Source organism: Silene latifolia, chromosome Y, assembly GCF_048544455.1.
Source record: "Silene latifolia isolate original U9 population chromosome Y, ASM4854445v1, whole genome shotgun sequence".
Classification (NCBI taxonomy): domain Eukaryota; kingdom Viridiplantae; phylum Streptophyta; class Magnoliopsida; order Caryophyllales; family Caryophyllaceae; genus Silene; species Silene latifolia.
In genome coordinates this window covers 62185153-62201316 of record NC_133538.1, presented here as the reverse complement: position 1 = coordinate 62201316, position 16164 = coordinate 62185153, and the positions used below count along the sequence as shown (strand labels likewise).

The window sequence follows — 16164 nt, the reverse complement described above, 5'->3', positions numbered from 1 at the left end:
ACCCTCGTGAAAACAGTTTTGACGAAACAAAAACATCTCAATTTTGATCAAAACCGCATCAAAACAAATTTACAATCTGACAAAACTTGACATATTGTTATAATCTCCGTATAAAATAACAATGTGCAAAAGAACAAAACGAAAAAGAAACAAAAACAATAAATGTAATACAAGTGACGGCACGGTTTTCGAGACAAAAACAATCGTTTCAAAATCGTTTTATGAAAAATCACAATGAAAATTTACGTGGCCTCGCTCTGATACCACTTGTAGGGCAATATCCGTATAAGACCCTTTAAATTTAGGACTATAACGTAAATTTAACATGTGAAATATGGTCATAAACGAAATACAATGAAAAACGATTAAGCGCAAGGATTAACCTTCGGTCCTAGTGCAATTCGGCAATGAGAGATCAAAGTAGACCTCCTCCTAATTGTTGCACCCAAGAACGTCAGAGAATATGCCCTTGTGCTAGAAATGTGTTCTCTAATTGCCTTGCAATATTGAGAGAACTTGATGTGAGTTTTTACCAGATGTGAGATCTAGGTTTCAGAGAGAAATGATCTCCAAAACCCTAATTTTGTTGTAAAAATGAATTAGGTTTCAAAAGGAGAGAAGGCTCTCCTTTTGTTGCCTCGGTCCATGGTCACTAGAGGAGGGAGTGGGCTTTCCACTTTCTCCTCATTTAACTCGTGATCCGACTCGTCTCGCTAAAATGTATATAACGCGGTTTTTATTATAAATCGTCATCGGTTATCGGCTATTAAAATATCAACTAATAACACGGGTTAGTTGAAGTATTAATACATGTCCGACAAAGACGATATTGTATAATTAATTTATTCAATATACATTAATCGAATATAAATCGTTTACATTCAATTTACGAATTAACTGCTTAATTCGCCTTAGCCCATTTTATTTAATCCGTATTAAATAAAATATCTCAACATCACGTTTGACTAATTACTAGTCAATAACTCGGACTAACTGGTTAGTCAAAATTGGCATCAACATGATTGTATTTTCATCTTCACATCTCTCAAACGTATCCTATAGGTGTGACTTTTAGGGACCAGTTGATCACCGCCATCTGTATGACAATAACGTCAAACTTATCTAGCAAGCCAACCGTTATTGATAAACGTGGATCAACTGATAATAATACCAAAAGTATGCACTTTGATTCTTTTAGAGATTTATAAGTCCTTGCACTAACTGTTAAGGACACCAGCCCCAACAAAGCTCACATATGAAAATACAAAAATAAAATAAAATAATCTTCGTGTAACACTATAAACTATAAACTACTCCCTCTGCCTCAATGATTTGTTTACCTTTTTATTTTCTGCGAAACTATTTTAATTGAAGGAAAATAATTGAGTGGACTCGACCCCGCGTGTTTTTTCCAGGAATAAAACACATGTAAATTTTGCGTACCAAAAAAAATATTTAAATTTTACCCTATGACCCGATCTATTCAAACTTGAAATTATATGTAAGTTTAGGGTCCAAAAACCGACCCAACATAGCTAGCCCGCTTGACTCGATGACTAAACGATAAGTTAATAACTAAGGATATAAAACATAATTATGTTTAAAATTAAACCCATTATGATAAAATTACTAAGAACTAAAATGAAGAAACAAATTGTTAATTGAACAACTAATTATAAATTAAATCAAACTAATATAATTTGACAATGTTTTAAACAAATAAATCAATTAAACTAATAAAAAAAAACTATTAAATTTCTTTTGCTAAAACGGGCATTATCCATTTAAACTTAAGACTGGTCAAATATACCCATATGAGATTAATAAGACAAAAGTAGAATGCATTTGAAAAGATAAAAGGTTTGTCTTATATACCAATGTGGGTGATATTTAACATATCTTAAGTTCAAGACGGATAATACAGTCTTATCTATAATCTATTAATCGAATTAAACTACGATAATACTCTATACGGAGTATACCTAAGATAAAATCTAAAATCAAGTACTCCGCGTATTTCGTAAGACCATCGCTTCTTGGCCCAAACTAAGAATTGTCTTTAGACTCCAATTTCACTTTAACCTAATTACACTTACCCTTATTATCGAGCGAATTTTCTCTCCATTTTCTCAAAAGAAATGGAGAGGCAAGTACCTATTAATGGCCCGAATCGCATATTGACAACATCTAACGGTTCTAAATTTACGCATAAAAATAAAGGAAAATGAGGATGAAAGAGGAAATAATTATTTAAGGAGATTGTGAGAGGAAATGGAGAGCATCCATTTTCCTTATTATCCACCTCCATAAATGTCCAGCAAAATTGCTCGCTGCCTATAATGTTATAAGTCTATAACCCCTTGTCCACTACCTTATTCAATCTCCCTCCATTCACAATCTCCTTCTCCCTTCACCTCAGTCGGCCTCATCCGTCGATTCATTCTAACTCTAATCTAATTTATATGAAAACTGTGTTTTGAAACAATTTCGGTGGGAAAAATCTTGTCATTCTGCTGTTTAGAGCTTCAAATTTGTAGATCTGCCGACTATAATAAAGGTTCTAAGTTTATGTCAAATTTATTTTGAATTTTTTCAATGTATCTCATTGAAAATAAATTATCTTGGTTTAAATATTGTTTATAAAACATTTAAATAATTTGCCTTTAATAAAAATAATATTGTTTTCATTTATTAGATTAGATTTATTTTAATTTTGTCGTTAATTGAATAATAGGTAAACTCTTGCTTTTTCTAATGTACGAAAGTAATTTACTAATTATTTCGAAAGTTTTATTGCATTATCGGATTTTTATAAGGTCAAAATTGATATATTTAACATTCATTGGTAAATATTGTGCGACATTTTTTTTTGGTAGTGTATTTTTAATCTGGAGAAATCAACATTTTAAAAAAAATACAACCACCAGATATGAAAGAAAAGCAATAGAATTAGTTGGGGCAATTATTTGAACACATGTTAGTCAGTAGTTGTGTCTTGCGACCACAATTTTGTTTACTAATTAACTCCACCAAAATTTCATCAAAATATGAACTCGCACACAATCTTAGTGACATCAAGCAAACAAAACCAAATCCCACCTAAGAGAAAATCGCTTGGCTTAAATAAGTAAATCACCTGATGCAATAGGTTAATATATCATAATATGAGGAGCAATTTTCAGTAAACATGAAAATACATAACAGAGAAAAGTGGAGATAAATAGAAATCGAAATATTCCCATTAATTTTGAATAAAGAGAATCAATTGTGTAAGGTAGTACTACGATGGTTGGCGGTTACAAAAGGTAACAACATGGTGGTGTAAACAAGATAGCTAAAGAATTCTACTCCTTTACAAAAGGAATATCAAAATCGCCACAGCCTCTCAAAAAAAAAAGATCAAATTAAATTCATTTCTTATTTTCAAAAGAAAAATGAAAGAAATGAATAAAATTAAAAAGAGAAGGAAAACATGGAAGGGGGGATAGAACGACATCCCAGACCTCCAATCTTTCCCAAACACAAAAAAAAAAATCAAGTTGATTTTAAACAATGTCATAAAGGATGTCCAACACCAACTCTAAGAGCACTATCATGTTGATCATCATCACCGTCGTGGTCTGCGTCAAATTGCTCATTCAATTCTCACCATGGCAGAACTACAGAAGCAAAAACATCGTGGTGGTACTGTGATGGCTTGATAAACAGGGTCTAGGGAAGGCACGTCGATGTAGGCGTGAGCGGTGAGTAGTTGGGCACCATCAGCATGGCCAAGCTTCGAAAATCATCGTGATATCAACAATATATGTATGATACACTAGCTATACAACATATACATGTCAATATGAGGAGATCATCCCAGACAGGTTACAGCTTAGAACTGATGCTGACAACACTCAAATGAGATTATTTTAAGCTCCAAGGATAGACTATGAACACCACAAATCATCTCCTTTAAGCACGAACATACGAAAATAGGCGATTGTACGATCAGTATATGGAAATAACATTTATAACTCATCGAAAAATGCTGGCAAAATAAGCAAGTGCCAAGTGCCAACATACCGAAGTTTCAGCCTCCTTGGCAGGGATCCCCAGGTTCAGCAAAAAGTTTCACAAATTGAGCGCATTCCTATATCGGAAACTAAATCAGCAGTTTCACTTTCTAACAGAAAACAGATCCAATCAGCTTGCTGCCATATAAGATAAGCTAAGACCATGCGAAAAGTGGTTATTCACCTGTATAAGGAGGACATTTCTCTTCTCAGGCGGTGGCGGCTTGAATTCCAAGGGAGGTTGAGGTTCAAAAAACTTCAGCAAGTTGTTCGTCAAACAAGTAGGGTGAGATTGCTCAATCTATACAGAGATCTACAAAAAAAATAAAAAAAAATCGTAACTATTCAATAATCACCTCTAAGGGCTCTAACTATTGATTCACAACACTACATAAGTACAAAGTATTGCCTAAAACAGTTGTATGTAACTGAATTGTTAAACGGGCCAACAGTAAAAATGTACCATAAAAATTAACCTGATAAATCACGAAAATTAAAATTAGTTAAGGTATATTATTTCCAGCTCGCAAATCCCCTAAAAAATCCCCAATTCAATCTTATTTCTTAACCATTAGCCTTCAATCAAACCCTAAACAAACAGCAAATCATAATAGCTAAGTCTAATTAATAGTATATTAGATCTAACAATTTAATGAAGATCTTACCATTTTGAACATCACATATTACTATTTTGCCATTCCGTTTTAATTTTCAGTTGCCTTCTCCTATACTTTCCTCTTCTCAATAAATTTGTTTAATTATTCACCATTAAAAGTTGGCTTCTTCTCATCAATAATACTTAACGCAAGTCTACTCTAAACACAACCATCATCTCTCTTCTTTCTAATAAAAAAAAAAAGTATGTCTCATGAGAGACCGTCTCTCAGTAATTTAGTGAGAGACATAATAGGAAAAAAAAATTCAGTGGGTCCCTCACTCCATCATGTGAGAGGTCTTTCAGTAACGCTATTGAGAGACCGTCTCTCCGGAGTTTTTGTGTAAAAAACAGATCCCACAAATTTTAATCAGTCGGTTCATTACTTCATCGTTCTTATTTCTAAGGTTTCCGACTTCGAATAATAATCAAAATTTAAAGAAATTAAAAATTCTAACTTTTCTCCCCTTCAACCCACCGGATACGTAAGATAGGTAATTCCTTCATTACTTCAACGACATCAAAATAACTACAAGATGCAAAAAAATACAGAATTAAACTATATAATCACGTGTAGTACAAATCACCTCATTCAATATAAACAGAAATCATGAATGCGAAAACCTAACATAACATTTTTGCTATCGAATCGGCAATGTAAAATCAGTCAAAACAACAGAAAATAATTTGAAGATGCGAGAGTAAATTAAAATAAACGGAAATTTTAACCCTAAACAAACAGCAAATCATAATAGCTAAGCCTAATTAACAGTGTATTAGATCTAACAATTTAATGAAGATGTTACCATTTTGAGCTGAAGAACATTGGCGCGGTTCTGGACAACTTTTTTAACAGCGCAAGAAGGCATCGTTGTTGAAGTCTCCCATATCGTACCCCAGAAAAGAAGGATAAAAACTGGGTTTCTGAAATTAGGGTTTAGTGATTTGGGGAAGAACAGAAGGTTTGGAAATTGAATAGAGAGAATTGGATCATTTGGATAGTAGGGGTATAATTGAATATTGGGGCCTAGTTTTTGTGAGGAAAAATGAGGATAATATTTGGGGAAAAAATGTAAGACGGTGAATGAGGATAAAAACAGGGAAGGAGGAAGGCAGGAAGCTGAGATAATGGGTTCTATGGCATTTCCGTAAATAATGACGTCAGCTAGGGACATAAACACTCTCAAGGTAGTGTCACACCTCTATTCTCTTTTATTATAACTATAGAAAACTTACCAAAAAATAGAAATATATAACAATTCACTGATACAGCCTAAAATGGAAATAAATAACAAATGACCGGAATGGGGGGGAGTAATTGGTTTATTTCTAAATTCTTACAAGGTCTCTTAATATAATGAGTTTTTTTACCCTTAGGGTCCGTTTGGATTGAAGGAATTGGAGAGAAGGGGAGGGGAGGGAAAGGGAGGAATTCAATTTCCTTTGTTTGGATAAAAAATATGGGAGAAAGGAAATGGAAGGGGAGAGAAATGAGAGGACTTATTTTTCCTTCTATAGAACAAAGTATAATCTTTTCAAGGGTGGCAAGATTTGGAAAGAAACATTATTTAATTAATTATACCACCAACATCCTTAAATCCTCCATCCATTCTTCATCTCCCTCCTTCCTCCCTTTCCATTTCCCTTCATAATTTTTGTTATCCAAACACTCACATCCCATTTGCCCTCCCCTTCTCTCCCCTCCCTTCACCTCCCTTCACCTCCCATCACTCCCCCTCCCCTCCCCTTCCCTCCTAAAATTGTATCCAAACGGACCCTTAGTGTTTTATGGAACTAGCCTGCTTGAATAATATAGAATAGTATACTGAACTCCGCTATAGTCCTGGTTCTCGATTGATACTCTTCATGTCATTTGCTATGTTAACTCGGCCTCAAAACTCTGTCATAATGTTACTGTTGTAAGTGGCAATACAAATAGCTCAAAGCATCTTGTCATCTTGATTATCTTTTATCGTTTGTACCTTGTCTTTCTGGAATATGTGACTCACAGGATTGTTTTTAATACTCGCTTCATTCAATCCTCTGGATTCATTTACTATCTACATATGTAACAGGTGATAAGAGGAAGGATCGGAGAATCAGGACTAAAGTGGGTTTTTATGTCCATTCTCTTTTACAAGGTATCTTTGAATCTCGATCATTTTCCCTCTTTCAATATACAACTCATCATTGATTCTTGATCAATTTCCCTCTTTCATTTACTTCAGATCATTGATTTTGATGTCCATTCTCTTTTACGTATTCTATACTCGGTTGATTGACAGTTATGTGCTATTGTTTCAAGATCATCGTCAAGTTCAAATAACAGGTGAGCAACCTTTTCTCAGTTACAGCATTTTAGTTATTTTGTCATTTTTCTCCCTAACGAAGGAGATCTGCTTCATACTCATTACCTTTAGTTCTAGGAGATGTGTTATTTCATCATGTAAAAAGAGATGTAAAAGAACACAAGAAGACGTAGGCACGTAGCCACTAGCTAATACTCCCTCCATACTACACCAAAGGTAACAGTTACTTTATCACACTTGCCGATTCACGTTTTGCAACGTGAATATCTTTATTTACACATTATTAAAAATTATAAAAATTTGATATTCTTATACTATTCATGACGAGTGAGGGATGAAGAGCATTATGAAGGAGGGAGAGTAGGGGAGGGAGGGAGAGTGTCTATGTGTGATTTTGTTCAAATTATCTTCGCATTATGTAGTTATTGAATACCTATATTCTTATAAAAATAGCGTTGATGATTCCGCAGATTATGATTAACACGATGTTGAGATAGATTATTCGTTGTTTGTTTAGTAGCTATGACGGTGGTGTCCCACCTTAAGTTAGAACATTAGTATTTAATTTTATATTTTTTATTTGGTGTATAGTTCATATTTTTTTGGGGTGGTTAGTTTTGGTGATATGTGTTTGTTGGATTTAGTTAATAGGTTGATTTGAACAACACGTTTGCTTCTTTATAGGGTATGCTTCATCTTTAGGATACCAATTTAGCAGATAAATGTGCCTTTGGAGAAAAACAACGGAGATTTAATCTTCCTCTCATTTGTTTACCTTTCTTATATTTCTATTTCCAGTAGGAATGTAATGTTCTTCTGTTGAAAATTCAAACTAATTGTTTAATAGAAAGTTTTGAAGATGATATGCTTGTCTTATAATTTGGTGTGCGAATTGAGCTAGACGCCTAAGAATTTTAATCTTGCATAGATTTAAGAGACCGTAATTTCTTAATCCGTTGATTAATATCTAAACTTAGAAGAGTGCTATTTCGCTCTGCAACTATAATTTCCCCATGTATTTTTTTTTTCACAAAAAGAGACATAGCGGCACTCTCAACAGAAGTAACCATGAAGTCTTAGTCATAAAATGATGTGAGGAAGAGAATGTAAACAGAACAAAGGGAAAAGACGAGAAAGTCCAAGGAAAACCATTCAAATTAGAGCTCAGAATGGACTTTAAGGGAGGATCCGGGGATGTATTTGGTTTGATGTATCCTTAATTTATCCAGGCGTCTTCAGGAGTTTTGCCTTTTCTCCTCAATTCATGACTATCTGGTGTTGATATCTGTGACTCATATTTGACGTCTTTGATTGCAGGGATGCGCTAGATGGATTGTCAAAGCTGTGCTACATGAAGCTGCTAGGAAAAAGAAAATTGTGGTACTCGAATCTTCAAAAAATTGACAAGTGAGACGATATTTTCATGATGATATTACCGTGATTGTGTTGTTTATCAGCCATGATCTTATCCAAAGAGGTGTAGTGTAAGAATGTCATGTCTTAATCCGAAGTGCCTTAAAACACTGGTTACGTTTGGTGAATAATTTTGCTCAACTAGATTATCTACTCTATTCTGGAACTTGACTAACCCCACCCTTAACCTGAGTTCTTTGAAGAATCAAGAACAAATCTGTGAATTTACTCTCGTGGTTCACAATTAACCATCCTTACTGATGGATACTTTTGAGGGATTCTGCTTATGTCGGGCTCTCTCTTTTCTTCTCTATTGTTGATTTTACTTGGGAAGTGTAAGTGTATAACACATCATTTGTGTAGTTTTCTCCCATAATGGTTGGAATACGTCTGCTCTTAAGTGTAAACAACTGAACTATTTATTCTCTTTTAACTCCTATGTTCATGTTGAGTTGAGTTTAAAATCGTATTTTGTTTCTTTTTGACATGGCGGTATGAAGAAATTATTTCTATTTTATAGAGGTGTCGTGTCATGAATTTTTTCTTGCCTAAGTTCTGATCACATGGCATGTACTGATGTACTTATCTCCTTAGTTCCCGAGTCCTGACCATGGATGTCATCAAAATCGAGTACTTATTGGACTCGAAAGATATCAAATAAAGGGATAATGTATTATATCACACTACAACTTGTCCTAAATGGTTTGTTTTGTGACAGTCCCGTTTATATAGAGGTGTAATTTTTTCTTGCCTAAGTTCTGATCACATGGCATGTACTGATGTACTTATCTTCTTAGTTCCTGAGTCCTGACCATGGATGTCATCAGAATCGAGTACTTAGTGGACTCGAAAGATATCAAATAAAGGGATAATGTATTATATCACACTACAACTTGTCCTAAATGGTTTGTTTTGTGACATAGTCCCGTCTATATATTTATTACAATAGTATATTATATTATATTCTAACTCCGCCTGTGAGTGTTTTCGGGCATTCGCTGCCGGTCCCAAGCCCGGATAAAGGAGGAGGGTTGCGGTAGGTCTGTGGCAGCCAGCATAAAAACTTCGTCACATTTTATGGACATGAATCGGAATTTGTTGTTGTTATTATATTCTGTTTGATTATTGCCCTCTTGCTTATGTTGATCTGTTCCCATTAGGTTAAGCTGCAGAAACATTATAATCAAGTGGCATGAAGTACATAAATGGATTGCATTGCATTGCTGAGATATTGCAAAATAAAGGGGTATGCATCTCTCTTATACAATATTAGTTATTCCTCGTGTCTATGATTGTAGTACCGCGGATTCACAGTTTGGTGCTGAACAGTTTGCTGGTGTTTCCTGATCAAGTATTTTTTCTTTTCAAGTAAAATTGAGAAGTACTCACAAGTTTGATGCGTGTTTGTTGTATTTTCGTGGCCATTCATTATCAACCTTATAGGTAGTCTTAAATGATAGTAGAAATCAAGGAGAAAAACATTTAGCATACATGGAGACAGAGCAAGAGGGGGAAAGGGAGGATAGGTGGGAGAAGGAGAGGGATAATCTGCCATTCTGCCTCGTAATTCAGGGATAATATACCTCATAAGTTTCTCCTAGTAAAGGATTAAATGGTTCACAAGTTCTACCGAGGTGTAAGTTCATAAGGATTTGATGGGCTCTTATATGTTTAATATTTTGATCTTAAGGAGTAAGTTCATCCAGGTTTAGTGGGCTCCTTTTAATGTGATTGAGTTTCATTATTGTTATTAATTTATATAATACCTGCCTATTTATCTGATTTATTTAATTTCAGTTTTGTATTTGTGGGCATAAAGTAACCTATTAGCTAAAATGCAGCTATTTATGTGGGTCTTTATCTGTTGCTTTCTTCACCTTCTTAGGTTTTGGCTCATTTTGGCTCCAATGTAGCCATGTAGGTCCATTTTAGTAAGACAACTTAGTTTCAGTTTAAGATAAGGTAGTGTTGTCACCTTTAAAGTATCATACAATGTGGTTTGTTTTGTGCACAACCTGTTATGTTACATTGCGTATGACATTATGGTAGTTGGACGCCTTTATTTAAGCTCAAAAACATGAGAGTTTTGCATAATATAGGTGTATGACAATAAGAAACGAACCCCCACTTCTAACTAAAGTCTTGCGTGACCTGAACAACATCTAGAGAAGGTTTTGTTTTGAGACAAGTTAAAGTTTTCATCTTTGTCATTCTGGTTAAATCCTCTCATCTACCATTATTGGTTATTTGGTTTGTATGGTGGGTGGACTGGTGGCAGACTGGCAGTATGAATTTCTGGAGACAGGCAGTGAACTTAGACGTTTTTGTGCAGGAACTTGCAGCTAAGAGCTTTGAATCTTCAGAACGCACTTCTGAGGATACGGTAATACTTTCTTTGAGGTAAGATTATTCAATCTATGTTCTTTTAGTTTACTATGTACAAGTAAAGAATCCATGATCATTTGTGTCACTGATCACCGGCTCTTAATGTGAATTTAAACTACATTAATAACTCCTTATTAGAAATAAACTCTGTTAAATTTAAGTTGTTTTGCATGTTATACAACAGTGTAGGTAAGGACGTTTTTGAGTTTGTAAGTTCATGAAAATATACGAGTGATCCTTGTTTTTCTCAAACCATTTATTAGATGCACTAGATATTTCCAGCTTGTTGGATGTTAACCTTACCCAAATTATTTTGAAGTGGCCAAGGTATGTTGCAGACTTGCAGGTTACCCATAGTCCCGTAGTACGTAAGATAGACGAGGATGATGAAGTTGATGTCGAGCCATGAAGAAGATAGGAAAAAGAGATTCAGGAATATGGAGGTAGCAAAAATGCAAAATTGCCGTTGACAAATTTCACATTTTTAGTTGGATGTTTAATTTGTTTGTACTATAAGCTATAACATATGAACCAAAACTTTTAATGTAGTTTAAACTTAGTTTTCGATCTCTGGGCCATGTGCAAATTCACCTAAGAGGCTAAGATTATTGATATTGAATGCCAAAATCTAAGTTTTTTCAAACAATGATGAAAATCTAAGTTTTTTATGTTTTTACTCCGATTACATCACTCGAGAAAAGAGCCTCGGGTCTGTAATGGATCGATTAAAACCGTGATAAATGTGGATCTAACCTTTCATAGACAAACATCTATATTTATAACCAACCCAAAATTGTGTTTTGACTTTTTCATAGATGGTGACAAAAAAAGGTCTCAGTTGCGTGTGTTTCTCGTAACGACTTTCATGATTTAGCTATGCTCAAGGAATAAAACTACATTGATATAAATATCTTGGGGTATGGTGCGTGAAGCGCCGTACAACAACTAGTATGATACAGTTTAATTAGTCCCTTGATTTATTGACTAAAAGTTAGTCGAATGAGTTTTATAGAGATATTGAGTTTGGAACTCATGCCAATGGAATTTATTATTCGATTATATGATAATTAATTGATTAATTCTAAGTCTTATATTAATACGATTAAATAAGACGAAGTTTAGTGATTAATTGTTAATACAATAAAATAGTACTAATCGACTAATTTGATTAGTGTAGTACGTTTTATATATATATGTAGATATGTATATATACAATTGAGAAGTGTTATATAATTACATTATGGGTAACACTTTTATACTCCCTCTTATTCATTCATTTTGTCCCCCTTCTATTTTGCACAAGAATTAAGAAAATGATTTTGGACCACACAAAACACTCTGTTCCACTCTACCCACATGTAATTAAATTTGGACCACACAAAAGTTACCAAAAAAGGAAAGAGGGACAAAAATCCAACTAGCTTCGATAAGGAAAGAGGGACAAAATAAATGAATAGGAGGGAGTATAAGATAATAAAGTGGGTGATTTACAAGTATTTGTAAGACAAATATTAAAATCAAATGGACCCATTTAAGGGTTATATGGACCAAAGTTGGGAAGAGAAAAAGGAGGACAAAAATTATGTGCATAGATTAGACAAAATTACCCTTTAAGCATGCTTCACGCTTCCCTAACCCATGATAATTATGTGCATAGATTAGACAAAAAAGCATGCTCATTGAACAACACACTCAAAGCGCCCTTGACAAGTTGACAGGCACTCCATGACCCGGCAACACTCGTGAAAAACCCGTTCTCTCCTTGGCCGGCCATAGGGCCTTATTATGGGCAATTGTTGCTCACAATTTTTGACTTGTAATTGTTCAAAACAACACACTCAAGGGTTTGTTCAAAACAATATTTAGTTAATATTTGTAGAATATTTGGGGCAAAATTTTGGGTGCAATTAGAAGGAGGCTTTCTAATTTGGGAGCTAAGAAGGTTGGAGGATCTTCCACTTTATTTTGCAGCTTAAGAACAACAACGATAGTTGTTGTGTTCATTTGCCATTCACCCAATGTAAGGAATATGATTTCTTCTCGTATTAGGCTTATTTTTGCATGCATGTACTAGATCCTTTAACCATGAAATTAAAATGTAATTTAGTAACTAGTTAGAGGAGTCTAATTAGGGGTCTAGGACTTTCACAAGCAACAATACTCGTGTGGGTAGTGTAGTGTAAGGAGCCGCACTTTAGCCGCATAATCCCTGAGAATTGCGCGCGCGGCCCTTTCACTTCGAGCCCTTAGATTTTATATTTCCGCGGATGTATTTTCATTTCTGTTTTTAGTTTCATTTAGTACTCCAAGACTACTTCCTGCTGTCGAATCTTGGAGTCTCGTTTTTAGTTTAAGATATGTTTTTAGGCATTTAGAAAACATATCATTATTCTACACATTCAATGTATCCTGCTACTAGGACAAAACTATCAAATTTGCCTCTATGAGAGGTGCTAGTCAATCAAAAACCGCTTCTCATCCAAAAGCTTGATATTGCTTGTTTCTTGCTTTCAATAATCGTATTGCTTACTTTTATTACTTTCATGTGCCGGACTTGATAATCGTGACTAGGATTCCCGACACACACCCCGAGTCCCGAGAAACGTGCTAGTGGGTGATCCCTCACTAGTACGAGACCCTTGTTGCTTGCATTCTTGCCCTAGAGTTGGGCAAGGCTGCACACCACAAAAGTACCGGACCGTGACATTTGGTATCAGAGCCCGGTCTTCGGACGGGTTTTTGCAAGCCGCATTTGTTCATCGGAATCGAGAAAATGGGCAAAAGTATGGAGGAACGAGTGGGATACTTAGAGGACGCGTTCGACAATAAACTTCCAAAACTCGAGGGCATCGTGATCCGAATGGGGGAGAGCCTCGAGGAGTTGGAAAAGACGGTTAGTGGCTTCGAGTCAACAATGATCGGGATGGAGACCCGGATCCAAGCGATCAGTGAGGCAATCCCCGATGATCAGTCGAAAGAAATCATTCATCTCCATCGAAAGATCGAGGAGCTAGAGAACACTTGCGCCACGCTCTTGAAAGCGGTGGCCAATGACGGGAAATCATTAGGGGGCCGTATGGTGAAGGTGCCCCAACCTCGCACCTACGATGGGGCGAGAGATTCGAAAGCGGTCGATAATTTCGTCTTCGATATGGAGCAATACTTCCGAGTAAGTGGGCTCGACGAAGAATGGAAGGTCGACACGGCAAGCATGTACTTGGTGGACGATGCCAAGATGTGGTGGCAGGTTAGGTACAAGGAGATCGAAGCGGGCACGATCACGCTAACATCATGGACCGACTTCAAGGGGATTTTGAAGGATCACTTTTACCCCGAGAACACCGAGTTTGTCGCTCGGAGGAAGCTGAAGGAAGTAAAGCACACCAAATCAATCCGGGATTATGTGAGGGAATTCTCAGTGTGCATGCTCGAGATCACGGAAATGACTGAGACGGACAGGACATTCGAGTTCGTCAATGGATTGAAAAGTTGGGCTCAATAAGAGGTAATGAGACAGAACCCTAAGACTCTATCTTCAGCCATATCGGCTGCGGAGCGTCTTCTTGATTTCCACGGGGAGCGAGAGGTACCTCGAGATGTGGCACTAACGGAGAATACTGGTGCGCCTCAAATTGGGTTCAATGGAAGGAAGCCACAAGCTAGTTCGATTTCGGTTGGGAACAGTCGGTTTCGCTCACAGGGGAGCCAAGCTCAAGCGTCGAGCAGTTCGAACTCGCCCACAAGCTTATCTTCAAAGGTGGGAAACTCAATTGCGTCTACAACAAAGAAACCGTTCGCATGCTTTGTGTGCAAGGGTCCTCACAGGATGGCCGAATGTCCCAACAAGGCCGAGTTCAACGAGGTGATTCAGAAGATGCCAAAGGGGGCTCAAGAGCGTCTTGACGGGGCGCTGGCCGGCTATCACCAAGAGTATGATGAAGACTCGGGGGATGAGGAAGACCAACTGCGTATGAGCTCACTACGGAGGATAAGCACGATGGGGAAGTTGGAAGAACCCCTCGCCAAGAAATCCACCGGGCTCATGTACGTGGACTTGATGGTGAATGGGAGGAAAGCACGAGCCATGATCGACTCGGGTGCATCCCACAACTTCATGACTAAAGAGGAAGCTGATCGGTTGGGACTAGTTCTGAGCAACGCCAACAGCTGCCTGAAGCCAGTTAATGGGAAGATGAGACGTGTCCAAGGAGTGGCTAAGAAGGTTGCGGTTCGGGTTCGGGTAGGTGAATGGGCAGGGGAGCTCGACTTCACCACCGTCCCGTTGGACGATTTCAAGTTAGTATTCGGGGTGCAGTTCTTTCAGAGAGCATTAGTAGTGTTAAAGCCAAGTGACGGTTCGATGCTGCTGATGGGGTCTTTCGTAGTGAAGACCGTGGATGGGGATGAGGACAATGGGAACCCTCGAATATCGGCAATGAGGGTGATACTGACGCCGACACGGGGGACGCAATCTTGGAGAGTACCCAATGGTTTAGCAGAACCGAGGGTGAATAAGACTCGGGCTAACTACGCTGCTAAGTGGCCCGACAGACAAAATGAGAGTCTACCACCTCAAAGGGGAGTAGACAATGAGGGTCGTGAGACTCAAAGAAGAAGGCCTCGTGACATTAGGGGGCCGCGTCGATGTGCTGAATCGACGTCCTGGTTTGAGGGTCAGTCGACCCAAACAAGAAGGCCTCGTACCATCAAGGGGTCGCGCCGAAGTGCGCGGCGTCCTGGAGAACTAACATACCTTTGAATGCAGGTACTGAAGTGCTGATGGACAAGGTGAAGGTGCGCTGGAGCCATCACCTGGAACGATCTCGTGATGCTTCCGCTCGAGCAACGAGACCATGGACTTTTCACAATGACCACAGGCGAGTGATAAACTTGGAAGACATGATGTTTGGTAGTCTAACCGTCAAGGAAATGCACTCTATTCTTGAAGGGACGATGAATCCGTTCATGGTGTGGACCGAGAAGTATCTACGAGCCGGAGCAACGAGAAAGCCAAACCGCAATGCAGCATGGACGGCCACAGCTCACCGAGGATGTCTCACTGAACCGCCATTCGAGATTTTTGTGTCGCCGAGGGTGGCAACAGATTAGGTGGGGGAGAATGTAAAGAGCCACACTTTAGCCGCATAATCCCTGAGAATTGCGCGCGTGGTCCTTTCACTTCGAGCCCTTAGATTTTATATTTCCGCTTATGTATTTTTATTTCTGTTTTTAGTTTCATTTAGTACTCCAAGACTACTTCTTGCATGTCGAATCTTGGAGTCTCATTTTTAGTTTAATATATGTTTTTAGGCATTTAGAAAACATATCGCTATTCTACACATTCAAT

The 16164-nt window shown here is 37.3% G+C and overlaps 2 long non-coding RNA genes across 5 annotated transcripts; one reads left to right on the top strand and one right to left on the bottom strand.

Moving 5' to 3' along the window:
* Nucleotides 1-3216: 3216 nt before the first annotated feature.
* On the bottom strand, nucleotides 3217-5886 carry LOC141634211 (uncharacterized). 3 transcript variants are annotated; one of them, XR_012538966.1, is made up of 4 exons: nucleotides 5517-5886; nucleotides 4240-4368; nucleotides 4066-4132; nucleotides 3217-3952 (listed from the first exon to the last, which is right to left on the bottom strand). It is a non-coding gene; the product is annotated as an uncharacterized LOC141634211 (long non-coding RNA). The 3 variants fall into 3 exon arrangements; XR_012538967.1 differs by having other exon boundaries at nucleotides 3217-4165; XR_012538965.1 differs by having other exon boundaries at nucleotides 3217-4132; nucleotides 5517-5881.
* Nucleotides 5887-6291: 405 nt separating this feature from the next.
* Nucleotides 6292-11463, top strand: LOC141627456 (uncharacterized). 2 transcript variants are annotated; one of them, XR_012537019.1, is made up of 7 exons: nucleotides 6292-6629; nucleotides 6786-6851; nucleotides 6996-7039; nucleotides 8337-8426; nucleotides 9593-9678; nucleotides 10765-10832; nucleotides 11137-11463. It is a non-coding gene; the product is annotated as an uncharacterized LOC141627456 (long non-coding RNA). The 2 variants fall into 2 exon arrangements; XR_012537018.1 differs by having other exon boundaries at nucleotides 6939-7039; nucleotides 11137-11454.
* Nucleotides 11464-16164: the final 4701 nt, after the last annotated feature.